Here is a 27,281-nt window from a genome sequence, read left to right on the forward strand (position 1 = left end):
TCCATTTTGAGTTAGTTTTGTGCATGGAGTGAGGTATGGGTCTTGTTTCATTTTTTTGCAGATGGATATCTAGTTATGCCAGCACCATTTGTTAAAAAGACTGTCTTTTCCCCATTTAACTGTTTTGAGGCCTTTGTCAAATATCAACTGCTCATATGTGGATGGATTTATGTCTGGATTCTCAATTCTGTTCCATTGGTCTATGTATCTGTTGTTGTACCAACACCAGGCTGTTTTGACTACTGTGGAGGTATAATAGGTTCTAAAATCAGGTAGAGCAAGGCCTCCCAATTTGTTCTTCTTTTTCAGTAATGTCTTATTTATCTGGGGCCTATTTTCCTTCCATATGAAGTTGGTGATTTGTTTTTCCATCTCTTTAAAGGATGCCATTGGGATGTGGATCAAAATTGCACTAAATGTATAGATGGCTTTTGGTAGAATAGACATTTTTACTATGCTAAGTCTTCCTATCCACGAGCAAGGTATGTTTTTCCACTTATGTAAGTCTCTTTTGGTTTCTTGTGGAAGTGTACTGTAGTTTTGTTTGTGTAAGTCTTCTACATCTCTGGTAAGATTTATTCTTAAGTATTTTATCTTCTTGGGAGCTACTGTAAATGACACTGATTTGGTGATTTCCTCTTTGATGCTCTTTTTGTTGGTGTAGAGGAATCCAACTGATTTTTATATGTTCATCTTGTATCCCGATACTCTGCTGAAATCTTGTATTAGTTTCAGTAGTTTCTGGAGGATTCCTTAGGGTTTTCTGTGTATAAGATCATGTCATCTGCAAATAGAGGTACTTTTACTTCTTCCTTGCCATCTGGATGACCTTTATTTCTTTATCTAGCCTAATTGCTCTGCCTAGGACCTCCAGCACAATGTTGAATAAGAGTGGTGATAAAGGGCATCCTTGTCTGGTTCCTGATATCAGTGGGAATGCTTTCAGGCCCTCTCCATTTAGGGTGATGTTGGCCGTTGGCTTTGTATAAATGCCCTTTATTATGTTGAGAAATTTTCCTTCTATTCCTATTTTGCTGAGAGTTTTTATCATGAATGAGTGTTGAACTTTGTCAAATGCCTTTTGTGCACCAATTGATAAGATCATGTGATTCTTGTCTTTTGTTTTATTTATGTGGTAGATTACGTTAATTGTTTTTCTAAGGCTGAAACATCCCTCCATACCTGGTATGAATCCCACTTGGTCATGGTGAATTATTTTTTTGATAAGTTGTTGAATTCTATTGGCTAGAATTTTGTCGAGGATTTTTGCATCTACTTTCATGATGGATACCCACAAAAAACCCAGTGTCGTCGAGTAGATTCTATAGGACTATAATTTTCTTTTCTTGTGGTGTCTTGCCTGGTTTTGGTATCAGGGATATGGTGGCTTCATAGAATGAGTTGGGTAGTATTCCATCCTTTTCTATGGTCTGAAATACCTTTAGTAGTAGCGGTGTTAACTCTTCTCTGAATGTTTTGTAAAATTCTGCAGTGAAGCCGTCCAGACCAGGGCTTTTTTTTGTTGGGAGTTTTTTGATTACCTTTTCAATCTCTTCTTTTGTTATGGGTCTATTTAGTTGTTCTACCTCTGTTTTTGTTACTTTAGGTAGGTAATGTGTTTCTAGGAATTCATCCATTTCTTCTAGGTTTTCAAATTTGTTTGAGTACAGTTTTTCATAGTACTCTGATATGATTCTTTTTTAAAATAATTTTTTAGTGCTAATTTGAAATGCCACTTTTATTTCAAACTAGATTTATATTGGAGTCTATGTCTCAGTTCTCTCTCCTGTTCCATTAATAATTTGTATTTAATTTTTCTCTAATCTCTACTTTTTAAATAAATTCATTTCACAATATGTTTTGGTGCTTGGAAGCTGTCTTAGTCATCTAGTGTTGCTATAACAAATATCCCACAAGTGGATTGCTTTGGCAAAGAGAAGTTTATTCTCTCACAGTCCAGTAGGCTAGAAGTCCTAATTCAGGGTGCCGGGTCCAGGGGAAGGCTTTCTCTCTCTCTCAGCTCCGGAGGAAGTTCCTTGTCATCAGTCTTTCTTTGGTCTGGAAGCACCTCAGCACAGGAACCTCAGGTCCAAAGGATTTGCTTTGCTCCCAGCATTGCTTTCTTGGTGGTATGAGGTCCCCCTATCTCTCTGCTAACTTCTCTCTTTTATATCTGAGAAGAGATTGCCCTAAGATGCTATCTAATCTTGTAGATCTCATCAACATAACTGCCACTAATCCATCTCATTACATCATAGTGATAGAACTTACAAACCAAACCAAACGAAACCCAGTGCCGTCGAGTCGATTCTGACTCATAGCGACCCTATAGGACAGAGTAGAACTGCACCATAGAGTTTCCAAGGAGTGTCTGGTGGATTCGAACTGCCGACCCTTTGGTTAGCAGCCATAGCACTTAACCACTATGCCACCAGGGTTTCCAGAATTTATAACACATAGGGAAATCACATCAGATGACAAAATGGTAGACAAATATATAATACTGGGAATCATGACCTACTCGAGTTGACCGAAATTTGGGCGGGGGGCACAGTTCAATCCATGACAGAAGGGTTAGTGCCTCTCATTATTTTCTGGATGTTCAGGATTTCCCTAGGTATAATTACGTAATGTTTATATTCACATGAATTTCAGTATATTCTTTTACCAAGTTCACATAATAGCCAGTGAGTATTTTCATTTAAGGGGAATTAATACCTTTGTAATTTTTAATCTGCTTATCTATCGTCTTTTTGTTAGTTTTTCTTTTATGTCACTCAGTAGAGCTTTAAAGTTGTCTTCACATCAGTATTTTATAAATTTTGATTGCTATTATAAATTTTGGAGCCCTGGTGGTGTAGTGGTTAAGAGCTCTGCTGCTAACCAAGAGGTAGGCAGTTTAAATCTACCTGCTGGTCCTTGGAAATCCTGTGGGGTAATTTTACTCTGTCCTGTAGGGTCCCTATGAGTCCAAACCAACTTGATGGCACCTAACAATAACAACATTGTAAATTATATATTTTCTTCCATTGTCTTTTAAAATTGGTTATTATTTGTAAGAAGGAGTGCCATTGACCTGGATCTGCATTTGTGTTTTTAAGAACTGCTTCAGGTGGTTGAGACTCAGCTGATGTTCAGGTGGGCTTTTTTTTTTGTCCTTATTTTTTGATGTGTGTGTTTATTGCTATAAATTGACCTCTGAGCACTGCTTTTGCTTGTCCCAAAGGTTTTGGTACGTTGTGTTTTGTTCTTATTTGATTCTAGAAATTTTTAAATTCCATCTTTGACTTCTTCTATTATCCAGTAGTTTTTAAGCAGAGTGTTATTTAGTTTGCATTTATTAGCTTTTTTCCCTTGCTCCTCATATTATTGATTTCTACTTTTACAGTGTTGTGATTAATGAAGCTGCTTTGTATTATATCTTTGTTTTTGAATTTTTTGAGGCTTGCTTTGTGGCCTAAACTGTGATCTATTCTGGAGAACAATCCATGAGCATTGGTAAAGAATGTGTACTTTGCTGCTGTTGGGTGAAATGCTCTATATATGTCTATGAGGTCAAGTTAGTTGATTGTACTATTTAGATCTTCTGTGTCTTTGCTGAGTTTCTCAGCTGAGCTTTTGGGGCCCAGATCTCTGGGCTGGCTTGTTCTGATTTGCCTCCTTAACTAAGTGTGCCTTCCTGGAACTCCACCACCATCTAGCATGAATGTCTTTTTTTAATCTTTTATAAGTATTAACTTCTTTAAACTGGAAAAGTTACGTTTGTACATGGTAAGAAATATAAACATTGAGAGGGTGCCTTAGCCAGGGTTCTTTCAACCAAGAGTCCGGCTCTAGCTAGTTTAAGCAGAAAGAGTTTAATAAATGACTTTGAGTAGCTCATAGACCTTCCAGGAGGGTCAGGGAAACAGCCAGAGATGATGCAGCCAGGAAAAATGCCCCTGGGACAGTCCAGCAGGTGTACTAGCTTCCATATTCTGGGCTTTCAGGGCTGGACTTTGGATGCCCTACCATAGCTTTCCTGGAAGGATCAGATGCCTCCAGTCTTTTAAAAATCTCACCCAAGTTGTTTTTATTTGGCGGAGCCTGGGTCATATTACTGCATGGGGGTCTGGGAAAAGTTTTTTTTTTTTAGCTTCCCGGCCTTTATAGTAGGTGAAGGCAGACTGGTCTGGGGCTGGAAGGGGTATTAAATTAGCAGAGCTATAGTATCTGCAACAAAGACTATGCAATGAAAATAAAGCTTCCTCCCATCCAGACTCCAACCCTTCAGTTCCCAGGTCCTCTTCCTGGAAGGCAACCACTACTCGTTTCTGGTATAAATTGATTTTTTATTGTGGTAAAATACACATAATGAAAATTTCCACAGGTGACATTTAATATTTCACAGTATCATACAACCATAACCATTATCTAGTTCCAGAACGTTTCCATCACCCCCAAAAGAAATCTGTACTTATTAGTAGGTAGTCCCAATTCCCTTCTGCTCTCATTCCCTGGAAACCACTAACCTGCTTTCCGTCTATGGATTTGCCTGTTCTGGATTATTTCATACAAACGGAATCATACAATATGCCTTTTGTGTCTGACTTTTTTCAATTAGCATAATGTTTTTAAGGTTCATTCATGTTGTAGCATTTATCATAACTTTATTCCTTTTTATGGCTGAATAATATTCCAATGTATATGTCTTAGTGCTGCTATAACAGATACCACAAGTGGATGGCCTTAAGAAACAGAAATTTATTCTGTAATAGTCTAGGAGGCTAGAAGTCTGAATTCAGGGTGCCAGCTCCAGGGGAAGGCTTTCTCTCTCTGTTAGCTCTCAGGGAGAGTCCTCGTCAACAATCTTCCCCTGCTCTAGGAACTTCTCAGCGTAGGGACCCCAGGTCCAAAGAACACACATGCTCCTGGCTCTTCTTGCGTGGTGGTAATGAGTTCCCCCGTCTCTCTGCTTGCATCTCTCTTTTATATCTTAAAAGAGATTGACTCAAGATACAACCTAATCTTGCGGATTGAGTCCTGCCTAATTAACATTATGGAGACAGGATTTACAACACATAGGAAAATCACATCAGATGACAAAATGGTGTACAATCACACAATGCTGGGAATCATGGCCTAGCCAAGTTGACACACATTTTTGGGGGACACAATTCAATCCATAACAGTATGTATATACCATATTTTGTTTGTGCATTCATCTGTTGATTGACACTTGGGTTGTTTCCACCTTTCGGCTATTGTGAGTAATGCTGCCGTGAACATTGGTTTACAAGTATTTGTTTGAGGCCCTGCTTTCAGTTCTTTTGGGTGGGTACCTAGGAGTGGACTTGCTAGGTCATATGGAAGCTCTGGTGGTAGTGGTATAGCTACGGCTGCTAACCAACAGGTTGCCAGTTTGACTCCATCAGGTGCTCCTTGGAAACTCTATGTGACCGTTCCACTGTGTTCTGTAGGGTCGCTATGAGTCGGAATTGACTTGACAGCAGTGAGTTTTTGTTTTTTTTTTGTGGTAATTCTATTTAACTTGTCGAGGAACTGCCGAACTGTTTTCCTCTGGTATAAATTTTTACAGGGGATAACCATATCCCCTTATAAAAATGGCATTTTAAAAAATGTATCATTCCAAATCGGAACATATAAATTTACTTCATTCTTTATTATAGCTGTCACTTGGTTGAATGTACCTGATTTATTGTTCCATGCTGTTCTGAATTATTTTAATATTTTTTCCATTTGTTGTTGACGACTCATATTCCCCAGTAAGGCCATACAAATTATTAAAGTATGAAATGTTTTTGTACTGCTCTTCCTACCAGGGGCCCGCCCCCACAAGGCCTCTGCCTGGAACCTCTGACTCAGCAACTAAAGGGTGAACACCTGGTACAACAGGGAGCTTTCAAGGCCCAGCTCCAGGGTAAGCTCTGATTGGTTGGTACCTGAGACATGCTGATTGTCTAATATTTTTAATATTTATCACACTGTTAGGCAATGACATGATTGGATTCTATATATTTCTCAAGGCTTTTCTTAATCCTCTGGTCATAGTTAAAGTCACAATTTATTTGATTAGTCCTGTATTGATGCACATTTAGGTTGTTTGTAGCTTTTATTACCACAAACAATACTGCAATCCTTGATGTGCATCTTTGTTCACATGTTCACATTCCTAGAAGTGCCATTGCTTAGTAAGAATATGTGCATATAAAAAATTATGGACATTGCCAGAGGTCCCTAGCGGTACAAGTGGTTTGTGATCAGCCTCTAACCTAAAGGTTGGCGGTCTGAACCCACTCAGTCGAAGAAAGGCCTGGCAATCTGCTTCTGTAAAGATTACCAAAACCAAACCCGTTGCTGTGGAGTTGATCCTGACTCATAGCCACCCTATAAGACAGAGTGGACCTGCCCCATAAGGTTTCCAAAGGGCAGCTCAAGAAGACAAAGTAAAATATTATAATGAAACGTGGAAAGACCTGGAGTTAGAAAACCAAAAGGAAAGAACATGCTTAGCATTTCTTAAGCTGAAGGAACTGAAGGAAAAATTAAAAAATTTTGGAGGATCCTATGGGCAAAATATTGAATGATGCAGGAAGCATCAAAAGCAGATGGAAGGAATACACACAGTCACTGTACCAAAAAGAACTGGTCCATATTCAACCATTTCAGGAGGTAGTATACGATCATACTGATGGTATTGAAAAAAGAAGTCCAAGCTGCACTGAAGGCATTGGCGAAAAACAAGGTTCCAGGAACTGATGGAATACCAGTTGAGACGTTTCAGCAAATGGATGGAGTGCTGGAAGTGTTCACTTGTCTATGCCAAGAAATTTAGAAGGCAGCTGCTTGGCGAACTGAGTGCAAGAGAATCCATATTTGTGTCCATTCTAAAGAAAGTCATCCAACAGAATGCGGAAATTATTGAACAATATCATTAATATCACATGAAGTGAAATTTTGCTGAAGAGCATTCAGGAACAGTTGCAGCATTACATGGACAAGGAACTGTCATAAATTCAAGCTGTATTCAGAAGAGGACATGAAATGAAGGGTATCATTGCTGATGTCACATGGATCTTGGCTGAAAGCAGAGAATACCAGAAAGATGTTTACCTGTATTTTATTGACTGTGCAAAGGCATTTGGCTGTGTGGATCATAGCAAATTATGGATAACATTGTGAACAATAGAAACTTCAAAACACTTAATTGTGCTCATGAGGAACCTGTACATAGATCAAGAGGCAGTCATTAGAACAGAGCAAGGGAGATACTGCATGGTTTAAAATCAAGAAAGGTGTGCATCAGGGTTGTATCCTTTCACCATACTGATTCCATCTGTATGCTGAGCAAAAAATCCGAGAAGCTGGAGTATATGAAGAAGAACACAGCATGAAGTGTATGAAGAAGATTCATTAAGAACCTGTGCTATGCAGACGACACAACATTGCTTCCTGAAAGAGAAGAGAGGACTTGAAGCACTTACTGATGAAAATCAAAGTCTACAGCCTTCAGTATGGATTACACCTCAAGATAAATAAAACAAAAATTTCCACAAATGGACCAATAAACCACATCATGATAAATGGAGAAAAGATTGACATCATCAAGGATTTTATTTTACTTGTATCCACAATCAATGCCCATGGAAACAACAGTCAGGAAATCAACCGGTATATTGCATTGAGCAAATCTGCTGTAAAAGACCTCTTTAAAGTGCTAAAAAGCAAAGGGGTCACGTTGAGGACTTAAGATGTGCCTGACCCAAGCCATGATATTTTCAATTACCTCGTACATATGTGAAACTTGGACAATGAATAGGGAAGACTGAAGAAGAATTGATACCTTTGAATTATGGTGTTGGCAGAGAATATTGAATATACTATAGACTGCCAGAAGAATGAACAAGTCTGTCTTGGAAGAAATACAGCCAGAGTGCTCCTTGGAAGGGAGGATGATGAGACTTCAGCTCACATACTTTGGATGTGTTATCGGGAGGGACATCATGAAGAAGGACATCATGCTCGGTAAAGTAGAGGGTCATTGAAAAAAAGGAAGACCCTCAATGAGATGCATTGACACAGTGGTTGTAACAATGGGCTGAAACATAACAATTCTTGTGAAGATGGTGTAGGGCTAGGCAGTGTTTTGTTCTGTTGTACATAGGATCGTTATGGGTTGGAACCAACTGGACAGCACCTAACAACAACCAATCTTTGTGGAGGCAGACTGCCACACTTTTTCCCACAGAGCAGCTGATGGGTTTCAACCACTGACCTTTTGGTTAGCAGTGAAGTGTTTAAACACTCTGCTACTAGGGCTCCTTTCCGTAAAGATTACAGACAAGAAAACCCTATGGAGCAGTTCTGCTCTGTGGTTCTACATGGGGCCTCCATGAGTTGGAATTGACTGGACTACAGTGGGTTTGGTTTTGGTTTTCTTTCAAAGAGATTATAACTGGTTACACACTGGCCAACATGGTATGAAACAGGTCACATTTATCTTGTCAAAGAGGATTTCACAAGGGATTCAAAAAATGTTTTTGTGAAACCAGTTTACCCTCTGTGGCTTTCCCAAGATCTTTTACTGGTCTAGCAATGATACTGAAAAAAAAGAAGAAAATTAATTTATTACGAGTGGCTTTTAATGGACCTATACCAAGATATTGTGAGATCGTTGCTCTCTTTTCTAATGAATAGTATTTGATATTAAAATTTTCTGGGGATCAAAATCAAATCCACTGGTTTTAATTATCAGAACTTACCTTTTTGATATATGGGGCAATGTTTGTCAGTTCTCAATCTCCTGTCACCAGTCTCATTTTCCATGATTGCTCAAAGATGCCAGCAAGAGTTCTGTAATAACTTAAGGAAGTTTTTCAGTCCTCTGTAAATTGGTGGTTTGCAACTGAGGGAGCTTTGCACCATCGGGTACATTGGTCGGTATCTGGAGACATACTTGGTTGAAGCAGCTGAAGTGGGATCCTGGAGTGGGCATTTAGTGGGTAGAGGCCAGGGATGCTGCTAAGTATCCAACAACGAACAACTGCACAGGACAGTCCCCCAAAACAAAGAATTATCTAGCCCAAGTGTCAGTCGTGCCGAGGATGAGAAACGTGCTTTAAAAGAATACACCTGGAAATAGTCATTTATCTTAACGGTTAGGAATTCCCTTACTATCTTTTCTTCTGCTTGCTTATCAATTTCCTCTCAAGATTGTTGGCACAATCTTTCCATTTTAAAAACCTCTTTGGTAAAAAAAAAAAAAAATGTAGAGAAGATAAAAACAGAGTCAAAATATGGCCATTTTGCTTTTTCTCTGTCACTGTTGATGCTATAAAACCTGCCTGTAGGTGGGTTATACCTTTCTGGTCATTCCCTCAAACACAACCTAAAAGCTTTTGTGTCATTTTGAGCGTCTTCATAAGCCTTTTATTCATTATATGTTTAGTCCACTCTTCAAACAGGTGATAACTGCATGATGTATTCATCCTTACCTCCATCCTTTTTCCTTCTTTTGTCTGCCCATTAAAAATCTCGGCTCATTAGGAAGCTCCTTGTATACCACGTTGAGTTATTTGTGTACGTTCTCGCTCATTTTTTCCTCATCTGTGATTGCAGTGGTGGCTTTATTTTTTTAAATCTATCTTTCCTCTTACAGTCTGTGGCTCTGGTACATACTTATATTTTCTCTGAACTGCTAACAGTTTAAGATACTTGTCTTACTCTGCCTTGTGTTTTCTTCCTCCGTTGCAGTGAACTATAAGGTGATATGTTCAATTTTCTCCAAGGTTCTTATCACTTCCGCTTCACTAACGTATTCCTCTTTGTTGATAGGAATTAAGTCCAGGGTTGCAGTTCCAGTCTTTGCTTCCTTTGCTGTCTGGGTGATAAAGTCGATAGGAGGGAGGCAGGAGATAAAGAAGAGAATGACTCCTCCAATTCAGATTTTAATTATCTTATTGTCTCTTTGGTTTGGCAGGATTTTTTTTTTTAATCCTTGCCAGGTCTGTTTTTGTATTGACCTCTCACTTCAGTCAATTTTCTTTTTCATTTATTTAGCCATGATTTTATCTCTATTTTCCCTAGAATTGGTGTTTTTGAGTATTTCACTGGGAACTCACGGTAGATGTATTCTAAATTTTCTTTGGTCTCAGGGATAATTTCCCTTAGCATCTTTATGACATTGTCATCCTCTTTTAGGTCTTACAGTCTTTTAATTTTGGATTTTTTTCTACTTGCTGATTTTTGGATAATGAGATTTATTCAGTCCAGATGCCTGTCATTAGTGAGTTTTGTGTGTCATCTTTGAACTCCATCACTGTCAACTTTGGTACTCCAGAATCATCCTCTCAGATCTTAAAATGGAGGGCAAATACCTCACTAAATTTCTGAGCTCCTGGAGGTAAGTATCTAGTGGGGCAGCTTTTCTCCTATTCCTGTTGTTTTATCTTCTACTTGGAGGCAAATTTAATCCTAGATAGTTTGAATCAACCTGGATGAATAAAAAACTGATCTCCAGACTACCCTTGGCCAGTGTTTCTCTTGTATCTGCCCCTCCTGTTGGGGGTTTTTATATCCCATGGCACAATATGTCATTCTTTCCTTGTACCCTTTCATCCCTGAGTTATGTTTCTGTGAGCTAAAACTTTCCAAATCAGTATAGATAACAGTGCTGTGCTGGGAGGTGGATACGGAAAACAGCTTTGGCCATCTAGAAGCAGCTTCTGTTCGGTAAGGGCTGCCAGCACCAAGTCTCTGGCAGGATGTGAGGGTGCACAGATGTGAGGGTCAGACTCTGTGACAGCTTTAGATTTAGGCACAAATGGGTTCCATTTTCCTCCTCCCCCCAGTTTATACCATACATGAAGTAGGTAAGGTAGAGTGGCCAGATTTAGCAAGTAAAAATACAGGACATCCAGTTTAATTTGAATTTCAGATAAATAACAGATAACTTTTTGGTGTAAGTTATGTCCCATACCACATTTGGGACATACTTAGACTAGAATTCTTATTTTTTTTTTTTTTCCTATATGGCCACTTCAAAGTAAGGGAAATTCTTCCCAGGTGTTTGGAAATCATCAGTGAAATCCGTATCATCCTTTTGGGTATTTTTCATGATTTAACTAAGGTTACCCCTCCCAGGTTTCCCTTTGACCGCAGTGCTGACCAACTCTGAAAAGATTGGAGGAAATTTGGAAAGGTTCCAGGAACTTTCAGAATGGAGTGTAGACCTGGACTCCTTCCTTTTAAATACACTTGTTATTAGAAAGTTTTTTTTAATATATTGAGCCCATCCTGATTAGTATTTACTGGTGAGAAAGGGCATCAAAGATTCTTAAGCTAGGTGCCCCCTTTTGACCTGCACTACACAAAGGGAGAGACTGTTTTTGGCATGCGTGTGGCTGGAACTTGAAGGCCCTACTGACCCATCTACTATAGACACGCTAGGTAAACGAAAAAGCTGTAGGTGCTGGCTCATAGCAGATCCTAAGAAGGATAGGCTGCTTTGAACGACAATGCTGTTTCTCGCTTCAGGATTACTGTGACACCTGTTGGGATCTGCAGGAGCAATGGCAAGAGCAGAGGAGGAAAGGCCATACCCGACTGCTGGGTTCAGTTTTCATCAGTCATCTGGGTGCTGGCTGCAGAACACCAGCAGCCTGCTACAGGGCCCTCTTGTGTTTTAATCAGATTCCCTGATTTTCTCTCTCTGAGGCGTTCAAATTGAGCAACCCTCCAGAGTTCTTGAATAATTTGAAGGATAAGAGACAGACTGGACTTTCTGTCAGCTTTGCAAGTGGAAAGTAGTCTTAATCTGAAAAATTAATAGGTGTGAACTCATTTCCCCCCAAAATTAGTGAAGCAGGCCTACTAATAACGGCTACATGTACATGTGTACTTTACAGACATGGCGTCATAACATACTTTGTTTTATAATCCTCAAGTCCTGTGAAAGTTTCTTTTTTCTTTTTCTAAGATGTTTTGACCTGAGAAGATGGCATATGATTTCCTAGAGTATTATGCTCTGCAGCTTTGAATATATTGCTTAGATCAATAAAGATCTATTTATGAAAGAGTATAAAGCTTGGTGATTCTTTGATTCCTGCATCCTTTTTTTCTTTGCTAACCTGTGTCCATTAATATAGTTTAAAGTCCCAGCTCAAAATTCATCTGTAATACGTAGTCATCCCTGGGTAATTCTTTTCAACTTTGATTAATTCTTTAACTTTGGTGCCTTTGGCTTTAGGGTATATTATATAGTTTTGCATTTATGCATATGCAAATATTAAATACATTGGTTGTTGATCCCTGTGATTACACTCTGCCAGAGAAAAAATATAGGAGAATATATTTATGTCTTAGGAAATAATTTCTTAAATAAGACTTCCAAGACATAAGCCATAAAGTAAAAGAAGGAAATAATTAATTACATTGATAAAACTTTTACATTACATTGATAAAAACTTTTTTTTTGGTGGGAAAAAATAAACCATCAAAAAAGAAGATAAATGAAAGATACCAATTGAGAGGATATATTTACAACCCATCCATAGAGGGCGGATTACATTATTGTTGCCCATTCTTCTTCCTTCCTTAGCTTAGATGGCTTCATTAATTATTGAATAAATACAAATTAAAACAATGACGAGATGCTTTATCATACCCATTAGATTTGTAAAAATTACTATCTGACAATAACCTAGTATTTATTGATAAGGATGTGAAGAAAATGGAACTTTCATATACAGCTGGTGGAATGTTCACGGGAGGGTATCCTAGACACAGAGAGACATATCAAGCAGGGAGATAATACAGTATTTGCAAGGAATATTACTGACAAAGGATTCTATCTAAAATATGTAGGATATTCTCGGAAGTCAATAAGAAAAAGAATAGCCCAGGAGAAAAATGAGTAAAGAATACAAGTAGGCAATTCACAGAAAGGATACTTGAATGGGTAATCAACCAAAGAAGAGATAATCAATTACATTGGTAATCAGAAATGCAAATTAAAACTATGAGATCCACTTTGCACCTACCATTTGATAAAAGTTAAAATGCCGACCAAAGACACAAGGAAACTATTAGTCCAAAGGACTAATGGAGCACACGAACCACAGTTTCCACCAGCCTGAGCCCAGAAGAACAGACAGTGCCTGGCTACCGCCACTGACCACTCTGACAGGGATCACAATAGAAGGTCGCAGACAGAGTGGCAGAAAAACCTAGAACAAAATTCAAATTCACACAAAAAAGACCAGAATTACTGATCTGACAGAGACTGGAGGAACTCCCGAGACTATGGCCCCTGGACACCCTGCTAACTCAGAACTGAAGCCACTCCTCAAGTCTACCTTTCAGCCAGTGATTAGACAGGCCTATAAAACAAACAATACCACATATGAGGAATGTGGTTCTTAGTTCAATCAAGTATATGAGACCACATGGGCAACACCTACCCAAAAGCAAAGAAAAGAAGAACGGGCAGGAAAACTGGACAAATGGACATGGAGAACCAGGGTGGAAAGGGAAATGGGGAGAGTGCTGAAACATTTTGGGGATTGCAACCAATGTCACAAAACAATTTGTGCATAAATTTTTGAATGAAAAACTAATTTGTGCTGTAAAATTTCACCTAAAACACAATTAAAAAAAAAAAATTCCCAGGCCCATCGATAAATATTTAGCCCACAATATAATTGAATTATAGTTACCAACAACTTTGGATTATTCTGTTTGTCAACTTTATTTATAAATGAATAGTTTTTTATTTATTTACTTTTGCCTTCAATAATGTTTTTTTTTTTAACTTCTCTAAATTTTTTATATAGGATTTTCCCTAATTTTACTTTTCTCCTTTTTTAGTAAAAAAGAAATGTACAAAAAAAAACAAAAAAACATGTAATATCTTTTGAGGATATGGGAGGTATGAACTCACATGCTCTACTGGTGATGTTATTTTGGAGACCAGTTTGGCTTATTCAATATTGAATACTCACATACATTCTGACCCAGAAATTCCATTTTTGACTGTACATACCAGAAGGACTCTTGCATAGATACTCAAAGAGACATATATGAAAATGTTTATTACAGCATCATTTCCTGTAGCAAAGTATCCTTGCTATGGGGTATGTCCCTGAATAGGGGTATGGGTAGATAAAATATGTCACAAATGCACCTCGTAGAATACTATGTATCAGAAAACAAAGGAACACACTAAATCAGTTATATTAGTTGGGGACTCATTTTTCTGAATTAGCAAGAAGTCTGGAAGTAAGAAGCTCAAAGCTGATGGCATCAAGGACCCAAGCTCTTTCTGTATTCTGCTTTTCCATCCTTCCTCCTCAGCTTTGCATTGAGATTGCCTTATTGCCCCCCAAACAGAAGAAGGAAGGGCCAAAGGCCATCTCTGACCTCCTTTTTATAGGGAAAGCAAAAGCTTTACCAGGAACCCCCTCAGCAGATATCTCATTGGCCAGAACTCCATCACATGACATTCCAAGTTGCAAAGAAGGCTGGGAAATCAAGTGTTCAGTTTCCATAGTAGAGAAAGGCAAGGGAGAGTGAGGTGGGAATACATGTTGAGTGAGTCGAGCTGCCGAGTTTGTCACATGTATGTAGTTCCACATGAATCTCAAAAATGTAACGTTGAGTAAAAAACAAAACAAAACAGAAGTAGAAAGAGATGGGAAGTATAATATTGTTCGTATACATTTAAAAATCCATGCACACATAAAGCTATGTACATGTAAATGTAAAGAAAATTATGGAAAGTTGGTTTGGAAGGCATGTATTAAATACTAAAATTCAGTGGCATTTTGGATACCTGTGGGAAGTGGGGAAGGGAATGAACTGAGGATGGGGGATATAAAATATGACAAGAAAGAAAACAAAACAGAGGCTTTACATGGACCAGTTCCACCAATATGCCTTGAACTGGGGAGCATGATTGATTGTTAGTCTAATTCTGTGCACCTAAGACCCAGAGGAATAAAAGCCGGGGAGGGGGGGAAAGATGAGGGAGTGAGGGAATTCAGATTGTCCAGCAGGGTTATCATTTAGCGTTGAAGAAATGCGATTAATTACGTTTAGGATTGAGTTTAATTATTTTACCTTACTTTGTGATAAACTTTATTTTTTTGAATAGAATTGAAGGCTCTACAGGAATGATGTAGCTTAAGTTTAGCAAATATAGCAGTTGTTTTTCGGACAATTTAGGGATGTTATGAGTTTTACAAAATTTGGCTTTGTTTTCATAGATATATTTCTTAGGCTCTATGATGCAAAACGGTGAACTTGGCTTTTAGAGAGTAAATGGGCACGTGAGTAAAATAAACATAAAAAAAATTTTTTTTTTTTTTACTTGCTAGTGAAATCCATTACTCTAGTTTTCTGTTATTATCTTTGGAAACAGAGAGTGTGGGAGAAAGGATTTCCTTCCTCTCTATTATTGCCTCAGAGACCAGAAGGCTCCCAGCTCTGGAATGAAGGTTGGCACAACTCCATAAGTCTTACGTGGGAACAAGACACAGAGGTTTCTATTTTTTATTTATTGTCACTGTTTTGCCTTTAGTTCAGTATTCTATTCTTTAACAATCCTGTTCTAGTTCCTTTAAATAGGCACAACTTATTAATATGTGTTAGTCTTTCATTTTCTCTATTAAGCATTTGTCACAACTTTGGAAGCAACTCTTAAGCTCTTCCATTTGAGAACCATGTCTCCTTGTTGCTTAGTTATACATTATTATCAAGGGCTGGATGACTTCCCTCGGTGAAAGAGATTCAATTTGTTACATAAAATGTGTGAACATTAATGACTCTTTGTCCATTTTTAAATCAGGTGGGAACCCCATTTGGTCTCTCTCATAGCAGCCCTCTAAAATTCAGTAACATTTTGGTTTGGAAAAGCAGAACTCCACAAAAGGAAAAACATTTTTCCACAAACAACAACCAATGAATGAATTTTCTAGCACTGTTGTTAGTACTTCATTAGATTCTTCATGTGAGTTTATAAGTAATCGCTCTTCGTAGCAGTTTTACAGGTCTCATTTTACAACATGAGGAAAACAGGGTCAACGTAGATGAGGCTGAGCAGCGTAAAGTAAAACTTGAATTCCAACCTAGTTTGTCTTACTTTTCTGTCTATTCTTTTCATGATTTCTCTTCTGCTCCTATCCCTCACGGATACTTGTTTTGCAAAGCACTATCCTTGACTGCCTTATCTCCATCTGCTTTCAACCTAGGGACAGTTCATCTAGTCTCATGGTTTAGGGTGTACAGATGGATAATGACCAAATCTATATCTCTAGGCTTGATTTTTCTCCTAAATGCCTGTAGTCCGCATTTCCATAGGATATAATGCATTTGCACTTGTCACTGTTACCTCAGACTGAACATACCTAATGTTACTCAGAGCAGAGCTTACTGTAGACTCTGTTACAAGCCCACTGCAATAGTTTAGGGAGGTAATAAATTGTTTTGAGGATGAAATGAACATATGTGCAAAATGTATTGAAAATTCAAAGAGAGCATAAATTGGAGGGTAGTATTTTTTCTAAAAGTAAAAAGGATTATTTTAAGTAAGTAGGATGTTCAAGGAGCCCTGGTGGCACAGTCGTTAAGTGCTCAGCTGCTAATGGAAGAGTAGGTGGTTTGAATCCACCAGCCACTCTGTGGGAGAAAGATGTGGCAATCTGCTTCTGTAAAGATTAAACCAACCAAACCAAACCTGTTGCCTCTTAGGGTTTCCAAGTAGTGACTGGTAGATTTGAACTGCCAACCTTTTGGTTCACAGCCAAGGTCTTAACCACTGCACTGCTAGGGCTCCCCATAAAGATTGCAGCCTTGGAAATCCTGTCTTCTAGGGTTGGTATAAGTTGGGAATCTACTCGAGGGCAATGGGTTTGGTTTGGGTTTAGTATATGTTTACCAGTTATTCAATCTCCCCCACAACCAAGAGCATTATTGTTTAAAAAAAAAAAAAAAAAAAAAGGCTCGGGAGAGCCTGTGTTAGGAACCAAACAGTAGGGAGATAAAGTGGAATTAAGTGAACCTTTGAAAATATCAGTTGCCTGGATAGTTCCAAATGTGTGGATGATGGGCCAAAAGGATAAGCAAAATGTGGACAAAAATGACTTTTGACTTTTCTCCTGGATACGTATTCTATAAATTAACTTTGGAAATAATTCTAAATATCTGTTTCACACTATGGAAACTGATAGTATAGTATCAGTTTAGAAAATGAAAGAAAAGATAAAACTTCATGAAAAAAACCAGCAAGTTGAAGACTTTACTTATATGAGGAAAAACTGGCACCTGGAGGTATGAGAAATAATTATAGCACCATTTATTTCAGTGAAGAACCCAAAACTTGCATTTATGATCAGAAATGGAATTCCCTTTAAGGGAAAGAAACCATAATTTCCTATTTTGAATGACAATTGAGGAGGAGGAAAAAATGATTATTTCTCTTCTGTTAGAAAAATTTAATATGTTAGCAGAAAGGATGTGTCATTAGTGACAACTCTGAGAGCAAGAAAGGAGAGATCACCCTTTGAGCCTTTAGATCTATTTTTTTAAAATTATTTTTGCCTTGGTAAATTTAATAAGTTTGACATTTGGTGTACAGTAGCTTCAGAGAAACAAACCAAAAACCAAACCCATGGCTATTGAGTGAATTTTGACTCATAGCGACCCTATAGGACAGAGTAGAACTGCCTCCTATGGCTTCCAAGAAGCAGCTGGTGGATTTGAACTGCCAGCATTTTGGTTAGCAGACAAGCTCGGAGCCACTGTGCCACCAAGGCTCCCTCCTCAGAGAAGTATAGAAACGTTATTTTCAGTCAAGATAAATTTGTGGTGGTTAATAATTTTAGCAAATTAGATAGTAAAGGCTTTTTTTTAGAGTGAATCAGGTAAGTTGATAGTCACATTTTCCAAACTGAAGTGAGATTGGTTTATAAAACAAAGACTTTATAGATAGTATGAGAAGTTTGTTAGCTATAACACTGCGTGCTCATGAGAAAAACAATAGTGTTGAGATAACAGGAAGCATAGGTTTTAAAATTAGCCCGTAGCTCCTAATATATATTGGAGAGTTAGCAAATATTAAACAGGGCAATTAGAAAATACTTGTTAACAGTTAACAAATATATAATTTTGAAGATAGATTTAAAATCAAACTTTTTACAATCAAACTTTGCTTTAAGGCAAGTTCTAGTAATTATAGATTATCTGTTGCTTGGTTAGATAACTTTGGGGGAAATGAAAAGACATTATTTCTATGAAATACAGTGAATAGAAGCTACTATTTTGTAGTTTAGTTTTGTGTTCTGTTTTCTTTGGTATCTATTTTGGATTTTCTAACGTGGTTTGGAATCTTTATGTGGAGTTTTATGGTTGTTTGTTCATATGCTTGGTTTTTGTCCCAGAAAAATTTAGGATTGTAGAAAGTCATTTTGATGGCTGAACCTGGTCCTCTAGTTCTTCACCTTCTGGTGGTTTTCCTCAGTACCTGGAGGCTGCATCTGATTGAGTGGCTAGGGAGAGAAATAATGGTGGAGTTTGTCACAGGTGAGAAGCATTAAACACAAATCTTCGGCCACATTTTTACGGGCAAAATAAAACGGGATATTTCTAAACATATTTACTAAGAAAGTTGAGATGGTGTGCCGCAGTTGCTAGTTGAAGTGTAAACATCATTGGGTGGAATGCTGTGGGATTTCCGTGTTGAATCGCATCCTCTGCTGGTTACATGAGGGATTACATAATTTTTTTTTTAAGAACAGATAGCTGTACTAACTCTAAAAGGGTTGAGCAGTGCAGGACTGTGCTATAATATAGGAAATATATAGGTAAAAGAAAAAGTGAAGAATGGAGCCAATATATCACTTAGAGGAATATTTTCCAGCACAAGGTGAATATGGAAATGCCCATAATTGGAATTTCCTAGTCTTTTGGTCTTTTCTTTTGTCATGGAAGCAGACCATAGAGAAGGAACACAGAAGGAGGCAAAATGTTTGGATCTCCTGTTCTCATTCCCAATAGCAATTCTGGTGAATCCAAGATATTTAAATTAATTTCATTAGTTATTCTTAAATTACTGTTGTAAGAGTGATTGGCAAGTTTCTGGAGGTGAGGTAGGAATGGCTTTTCTCTGGGTACCCTGATTCAATTTCTGTTACACATAACTAGCATATTCTTAAGTAATTTAAACACTGAATAGGTTCAGAGAAGTATCATATAACATGTCTGTTTAAAAATTTTTTTTCTTTCCACTCTTACAAATTCTCAAAGCAACTTTAGATTTACAGTGTTTTGGGCACATGAAAGTTATGTTAAAAAGTTTATACTGAATTATTTCAAATAATTTCCTTGTACATTTGAAGACTATGATTTCTAGTCTGATTCTGCTGGTGGAAGTTGCCCTTCACTGGCATGTTGCTTTAAGACACCCATCCCCCCTTCCTGCTTGAGCCACTGTGTCCTGTCACTCATCCTGAAATACACTAGGGTACTTGTCGGCCTGTTTGCTTACAAATGCATCATAAGCCAAATTGTGAGCTGTAATAGTGGCACTGAATTTCTAAACACAAGAAGTTGCTTAGACAATTGGTTTAATATCTGTATATGGGCAATACGTACTCTGTCCTGCTGTAGGTGAGTGAAGTGTCCAACTTTTTAAATCAAACTTTGCTGTAGGGCAAATCCTAATAATTATAGATTATCTGTTGCTTGGTTAGATAACTTTGGGGGCAATGAAAGGACATTATTTCTATGAAATACGAAAGAAACTACTATGTTGTATGCATTTAAAACTTGTAACGAATTTTCCTTTTGATAGAACTAAACTCTTGACTGCCGAATGAAAGTTCCAATTTTTATAGTCTGCTTTTCCAAGTAGATTTGCAGGCAGTTCATATTTAGATAAAAATGCGGCTCTCTTACACATTTTTTTTCTTTCACAAGAACTCAGGAAGACTCAGTTGAGCAGAGGTTTAATTCTGTTACTTGGAGTGTTTATTAGTGGTTTTAAAAATAGCACTGCAGTAAATTCTCGTGTGCCAATGGCCAAGCTATAGTAGTCTAACATCAGATCATTTAAAAATTTCTACTGTGTAACTAAGCTATTACTATTTGAGTAACTGTATACAGGGCTCTGGAGGATCTATGTCATTTAGATAAAAGCTGTACATCAAGCAGGTTGCTTATTTGTGCAAATCATTTAAAATCAGCGTTTTATTTTTTCGCTGTATATATTCAATCTGTATGCTGAGCAGATAATCCAGGAGGTTGGACTACCTGAAGAAGAGGTGGTATCAGGATTGGAGGAAGACTCATTAACAATATGCAATATGCAAATAATCCAATTTTGTTTGCTGAAAGCGAAGAGGATTTGAAGCACTTAGTGATGAAGATCAAAGCCCACAGCCTTCACTATGGATTACACCTCAGCATAAAGAAAACAAAAATTCTCACAAGTGAGCCAATAAGCAGCGTCATGATAAACGGAGAAAAGATTGAAGTTGTAAAGGATTTCGTTTTACTTGGATCCACAATCAATGCTCATGGAGGAAGTAGTCAAGAGATCAAGGGACGTATTGCATTGGGCAAATGTGCTGCAAAAGGCCTCTTTAAAATGTTAAAAAGCTAAGATACCACCTTGAGGACTAAGGTGCACCTGACATGTGAGGAGCTCTGGTGGTGCAGTGGTTAAGAGCTTGGCTGCTAACCAAAAGGTTGACAGTTCAAATCCACCGGCTGCTCCTAGAAAACCCTATGGGGCATTTCTACTCTGTCCAAAAGGTCCCTATGAGTCGGAATTGATTGGATGACAGCGGGTTTGGTTTATTTTATTTTTTGGGTATGTGCATATAAAAGCTGGACAATGGAAAAGGAAGACCGAAGAAGATTTGATGCCTTTGAATTACAGCGTTGGTGAAGAATATTGAATATACGGTGAATAGCCAGAAGAACAAACAAATCTGTCTTAGAACAAGCACAGCCAGAATGCTCCTGCTCCTTAGAAGCAAGGAAAGAATGGTGAGACTGTCTTTCGTACTTTGGACGTGTTATCAGGAGGGACCAGTCCCTGGAGGAAGATATAATGGTTGGTAAAGTCAAGGGTCGATGGAAAAGAGGAAGACCCTCAACAGGATGGGTTGACACAGTGGCTGCAACAGTGGGCTCAGACATAGCCACAATGTGAGGATGACACAGGACCTGGCAATGTTTTGTCCTGTTGTGCATGGGGTCACTATGAGTTGGAACTGACTCGATGGCATCTAAAAACAACAAACTTAAATTATGCACTGATACTTTTTTGTATTTAGCCCTAAATATTTTTTGAACAGAGAATTGATAAAAGCAACGAAGAAGAAACTCCTGGATTTTGATGCTTGTATTTTCAATTATGACAGAGAATATTTGAGAGGCAGGAAGGAGTTAAAGTTTTAGGGTAAATGGGAAGAGGTTGCTTTTACAGATACATGGAACACGTATTTATTCTTTGCCTGGTTCTAGAAAGGAGTTAAGGTGACTTACAAGGCTACAAGAAATTCTAGGTAGGATAAATTAAAAATGGAGTGGAAGGAGAAAGATATTTCAGTATAAGGATATAAAACAGAGCCAGGAATAAGGCAAAAAAAAAAAAAAAGCAGCAGTTCTCAACTATGATTTCATGACACCTGTGTATTTATGGATTGATGGGAGAGAAAATGCAGAAATGTTATGGGAAATTTCATGCAAACCAGAGGCCTTCCTTACCTAGGCTGGCAGCCCAGAGTGGAGAGAGTTTGTTGGATGTTGAATGTTAGATACACTTTAAATGCCACTTGTGTTTTGATGGAAAAAAAAAAGAAAAAAGTGGAGAACTGCTGCCCTTTTAACCCACTCACTGATTTATATGGGCATAAAGGTGACTCCAAGATTTCTAGGAGCAGAAAAAATTTGGTCTGTTACCCAATTCAGAAGAAAGATTAAAGAGGCATCGTTTTTTGGAAACCACAAGAAGTTATCCAAAAAAGGTCAAACTTGTACATATTAGAACAGAGATGATCAAGTCAATGTTTAAAATAAAATAGATTTAGCAATTGCATATGAATCTGTGAAGTATCCTAGTGTTTTATTTTTTTCCTGAGATTTTTGTCATGGGATTAGCTACTCTGCTTGGGTGGGTGGGTTCTTCCTTTTATACTAGTGGCAAATTTAGTTTGAATTTCAGCTTCTGCTAGGTTGAAATTCACTGATCAATCTAATTGGGAAAAAAGCTGCTGGGTGGGAGAGAGGAATACAGAGTCAGAACTGTGTGACGGACTTTGATCTTGAAATACTCATAAAATATCTACTATATTGAAGTCTCTGGCCTTCATGCTCAATGCCATAATTAACTGTGCTTATGTAAGTGAACGAGCTTAGAAATCTGCTTTCACATAGTAGTATCTGAAAAGGCCAAGAGTGTAACAGTTAAACATTTGCTAAGGATTTTCAGTGATTGCTTCAGATATCCATACAATGAATTGGGGACAATCATTTGGCTCCTTTTTATTCTGTTTTTAGCAGCAGTACAAAAACAAAATGCTCAAAACTTGTGCTTTCATAGTTATGAACTGTAAATACCTATGTGGTTTGACTTAGAGTTCTTGCCAGAAAAAACTGTACATTAAAACGATAACATAACTTACAAGATATGAGGATAACCTGGACACACAGGTATGAAACATGGGAAGCAAAATGTTATTAAATAGGGCTTAGGCACCAAATAAACTGAGTGATATATCGGAAGGGGTCAAGGACCTTTAAGAAAAGCAAATTAACTTTTGAAACCATTAGTTCAGAGAACCTAGTGAGAGAATGACTCAAAAGAACTTCACTCTAATGTTATCCATTTAGGGCCTATGGATATCAGCAGAAGCCTGATGATGGACTAAATGTATATAAACCAAAAAACTAAAACCAGTTGCCATCAACTCAATTATGACTCATAGCTACTCCATTTGTTTCAGAGTAGAACTGCACTCCATAGGGTTTATTTATTATTGTACTTTAGATGAAGATTTACAGAATAAACTAGCTTCTCATTAAACAATTAATGCACATATTGTTTTGTGACATTGGTTACCAACCCCACCACAGGTCAACACCCTCCCTTCTCCACCTTGGGTTCCCAATCATCAGCTTTCCTGTCCCCTCCTGCCTTTTAGTCCTTGCCCCTGGGCTGGTGTGCGCCATTAGTCTAGCTTTGTTTTGTGCGCCTGTCTAATCTTTGGCTGAAGGGTGAACCTCAGGAGTGACTTCATTACTGAACTAAAAGGGTATCAGGGGGCCATACTCTTGGGGTCTCTCCAGTCTCTGTCAGGCCAGTAAGTCTGGTCTTTTTATGTGAGCTAGAATTTTGTTCAACATTTTTCTCCAGCTCTGTCTGGGACTCTCTATTGTGATCCCTGTCAGAGCAGTCAGTGATGGTAGCCGGGCACCATCTAGTTGTGCTGGACTCAGTCTGGTGGAGGCTGTGGTAGTTGTGGTCCAGTAGTCCTTTGGACTGATCTTCCCCTTGTGTCTTTGGTTTTCTTCATTCTCCCTTGCTCCAGACGGGGTGAGACCAGTGGAGTATCTTAGAAGGCTGCTCACAAGCTTTTAAGACCCCAGATATTACTCACCAAGGTAGAATGTAGAACACTTTCTTTATAAATTATATTATGCCAGTTAAGCTAGTTGTTCCCCGAGGCAATGGTTCCCACAGCGCTCAGCCCAGAAATTCAGTCCCATGGGGCATTTGGATGTGTCTGTGGAGCTTCCGTGACCTTGTGTTGGACAAGTTGTGCTGACTTCCCCAGTATTGTGTACTGTCTCACCCTTACCCTAACCCTTACCCAAAGTTACTACTTATCTAGTGTCTATTTAGTGTTTTTCCATCTCCGCCTCTCCCCTCCCTTGTAACCATCAACGATTGTTTCCTTTTGTGTATAAACCATTTCATGAGTTTTTATAGTAGTGGTCGCATACAATATTTGTTCTTTTGTGATTGGCTTATTTCACTCAGCTTAATGCCCTCCAGATTCATCCATGCTGTGAGATGCTTAACAGATTCATCATTGATCTTTATTGTTGTGTAGTATTCCATTGTGTATATGTACCATAGTTTGTTTATCCAGTCATCTATTGATGGGCATGTAGATTGTTTCCATCTTTTTGCTATTGTGAGCAATTCTGCAATGAATATGAGTGTGCATGTGTCTATTTGCGTGATGGCCCTTATTTTTCTAGGTTATATTCCCAGGAGTGGGCTTGCTGGATCATATGATATTTCTATTTCTACCTTTTTAAAGAAGCCGTATCGTTCTCCAGAATAGTTGTACCATTTTGCATTCCCACCAGCAGTGCATAAGAATTCCAGTCTCCCCGCAGCCTCTCCAGCGTTTGTTATTTCCTGTTTTTTGCTTTGTGCCAGTAATGCTGGGGTGAGATGGTATCTCACTGTGGTTTTGATTTGCATTTCTCTAAAAAATTTTTTTTTTTTTTTTAATGGCTAGTGGGAAAACCTGGTGGTATAGAGGTTAAGTGCTATGGCTACTAACCAACAGGTCAGCAGCTCAAATCCACCAGGCGTTCCTTGGAAACTCTACGGGGCAGTTCTGAGTTGGAATTGACTTGATGGCAATGGGTTTGGTTAATGGCTAGAGATCACCAGCATTTCCTCAACTATCTGTTAGTCCCTTGAATGTCTTCTTTGGTGAAGTGTCCGTTCATTTCCTTTGCTCATTTTTTAAATGGATTGTTTGTCTTTTTGTTGTAGAGTTGTTGGATTTTCCTGTAGATTTTATAGATTAGATCTTTGTCAGATTTGTAATAGCCAAAATTTTTTTTCCCAGTTTGTAGGTTCTCTTTTTACTCTTTTGATGAAGTCTTTTGATGTGCATAAGTATTTAATTTTTAGAAGATCCCAGTTATCTAGCTTATCTTCTGGAGTTTTTGTATTGTTAGTTATGGTTTGTATCGTGTTAATCCTGTGTATTAGGGCCTCTGGTGTTGATCCTATCTTTTTTTCTATGGTCTTTATAGTTTTTCATTTCATATTTAGGCCTTTGATCCATTTTGAATTAGTTTTTGGGTATGGCATGAAGTATGGGCCCTGTTTCATTTTTTTGCAGATGGGCATTCAGTTTTGCCAACACCATTTGTTAAAAAGACTATCTTTCCCTATTTGATGGACGTTGGGCCTTTGTAGAAGATCAGGTGATTGTAGGTGGATGTATTTACATGTTTTCTCAATTCTGTTTCACGTCTGTCGTCATGCCAGTACCAGGCTGTTTTGAATACCGTAGCTGTATAGTAGGTTCTGAGGTCAGGTAGTGCGAGTCCTCCTACTTTATTCCTCTTCGGTGATGCTTTACTTACCTGGGGCCTCTTCCCTTTCCATATAAACTTAATGATTAGTTTTTCCATCTCTTTAAAGAATGTTATTGGTATTTGGATCAGGATTGCATTGTATTTGTAGATTGCTTTGGGTTTATAGATTGTTTTGGGTTGTTGTTGTTGTTAGGTGCTGTCAAGTTGGTTCCGACTCTTAGTGACTTTATGCACAACAGAACGAAACGCTTCCTGGTTCTGCGCCATCCTTACAGTCATTGTTATGCTTTAGCCCATTGTTGCAGCCACTGTGTCAATCCACCTCATTGAAGGTCTGCTTCTTTTCCGCTGACCCTGTACTCTGCCAAGCATGATGTCCTTCTTCAGGGACTGATCCCTCCTGACAACATGTCCAAAGTATGTAAGATGCAGTCTTGCCATCCTTGCTTCAAAGGAGCATTCTGGTTGTACTTCTTCCAAGACAGATTTGTTCACTCTTTTCGCAGTCCACGGTATATTCGATATTCTTTGCCAGCACCACAATTCAAAGGCATCAGTTCTTCTTCGGTCTTCCTTATTCATTGTCCAGCTTTCACATGCATATGATGCGATTGACAATACCATGGCTTAGGTCAGGTGCACTTTAGTCTCCAAGGTGACATCTTTGCTCTTCAAGACTTTAAAGAGATCCTTTGCAGCAGATTTACCCAATGCAATGTGTCTTTTGATTTCTTGGCTGCTGCTTCCATGGCTGTTGATTGTGGATCCAAGTAAAATGAAAGTCCTTGACAACTTCAATATTTTCTCCATTTATCATGATGTTGTTTATTGGCCCAGTTGTGAGGATTTTTGTTTTCTTTATGTTGAGGTACAATTCATATTGAAGGCTGTGGTCTTTGATCTTCATTAGTAAGTGCTTCAAATCCTCTTCACTTTCAGCAAGTAAGGTTGTGTCATCTCCATAACACAGATTGTTAATTAGCCTTTCTCCAATCCTGATGCCCCATTCTTCTTCATATAGTCTAGCTTCTTGGATTATTTGCTCAGCATACAGATTGAATAGGTATGGTGAAAGGATACAATGCTGACGTGCACCTTTCCTGACTTTAAACCATTCAGTATCTCCTTGTTCTGTCCGAACAACTGCCTCTTCATCTATGTACAGGTTTCTCACAAGCACAGTTAAGTGTTCTGGAATTCCCATTCTTCACAATGTTATCTATAATTTGTTATGATCCACACAGTCCAATGCCTTTGCATAGTTGGTAAAACACAAGTAAACATCCTTCTGGTGTTTAGGTAGAATTGACATTTTCACAATGTTGAGCCTACCTATCCATGAGCGTGGTGTGTTTTTCCATTTATATATATCTCTTTTTGGTTTCTTGCAATAGTGTTTTGTAGTTTTCTTTGTATAGATCTTGTACATCCCTGATTAGATTTATTCCTAAGTATTTTATTTTTGGGGGGGCTATTATAAATGGTGTTGTTTTACTGATTTCCTTTTCATTGTTCTCTTTATTGGTATATAGGAATCCAACTGATTTTTGTACGTTTATCTTGTATCCTGCCACTTTGCTGAATCTTTCTATTAGTTCCAGTAGTTTTCTTGTGGAGTCTTTTGAGTTTTCTATGTATAGTATTATATCATCCACAAATAGGGACAGTTTAACTTTTTCGTTACCAATTTGGATGCGCTTTATTTCTGTTTCTTGCCTTATTGCTCTAGCTAGGACTTTCAGCACAATGTTAAATAGGAGTGGTGATAAAGGGGATACTTGTCTTGTTCCTGTCCTCAAGGGGAATGTTTTCAGTCTCCCTATTAAGAATGATGTTGGCTGTTGGTTTTGTACAGATGCCCTTCATTACATTGAGGAATTTCTCTTCTATACCTATTTTATTGAGAGTTTTGATCAGGAATGGGTGTTGGA

General features: G+C 38.2%; 1 protein-coding gene across 4 annotated transcripts in view; it reads left to right on the top strand.

Moving 5' to 3' along the window:
- Positions 1-27,281, top strand: part of CTNNA3 (catenin alpha 3) — a 1,852,175-nt gene that overhangs the window by 10,326 nt on the left and 1,814,568 nt on the right. For 2 of the 4 annotated variants that reach the window (XM_049856013.1, XM_049856014.1), the window contains exon 2: positions 5,823-5,920. The exons of 1 other annotated variant lie outside the window; for it this stretch is intronic. The gene's annotated coding sequence lies outside the window, so the exon portion shown is untranslated. Of the gene's footprint in view, positions 1-5,822; positions 5,921-19,581; positions 19,663-27,281 lie in introns of those variants that run through there. One more of the 4 variants, XM_049856012.1, reaches the window with a different exon arrangement.

This window comes from Elephas maximus, chromosome 16 (genome assembly GCF_024166365.1).
Source record: "Elephas maximus indicus isolate mEleMax1 chromosome 16, mEleMax1 primary haplotype, whole genome shotgun sequence".
NCBI classification, from domain to species: domain Eukaryota; kingdom Metazoa; phylum Chordata; class Mammalia; order Proboscidea; family Elephantidae; genus Elephas; species Elephas maximus.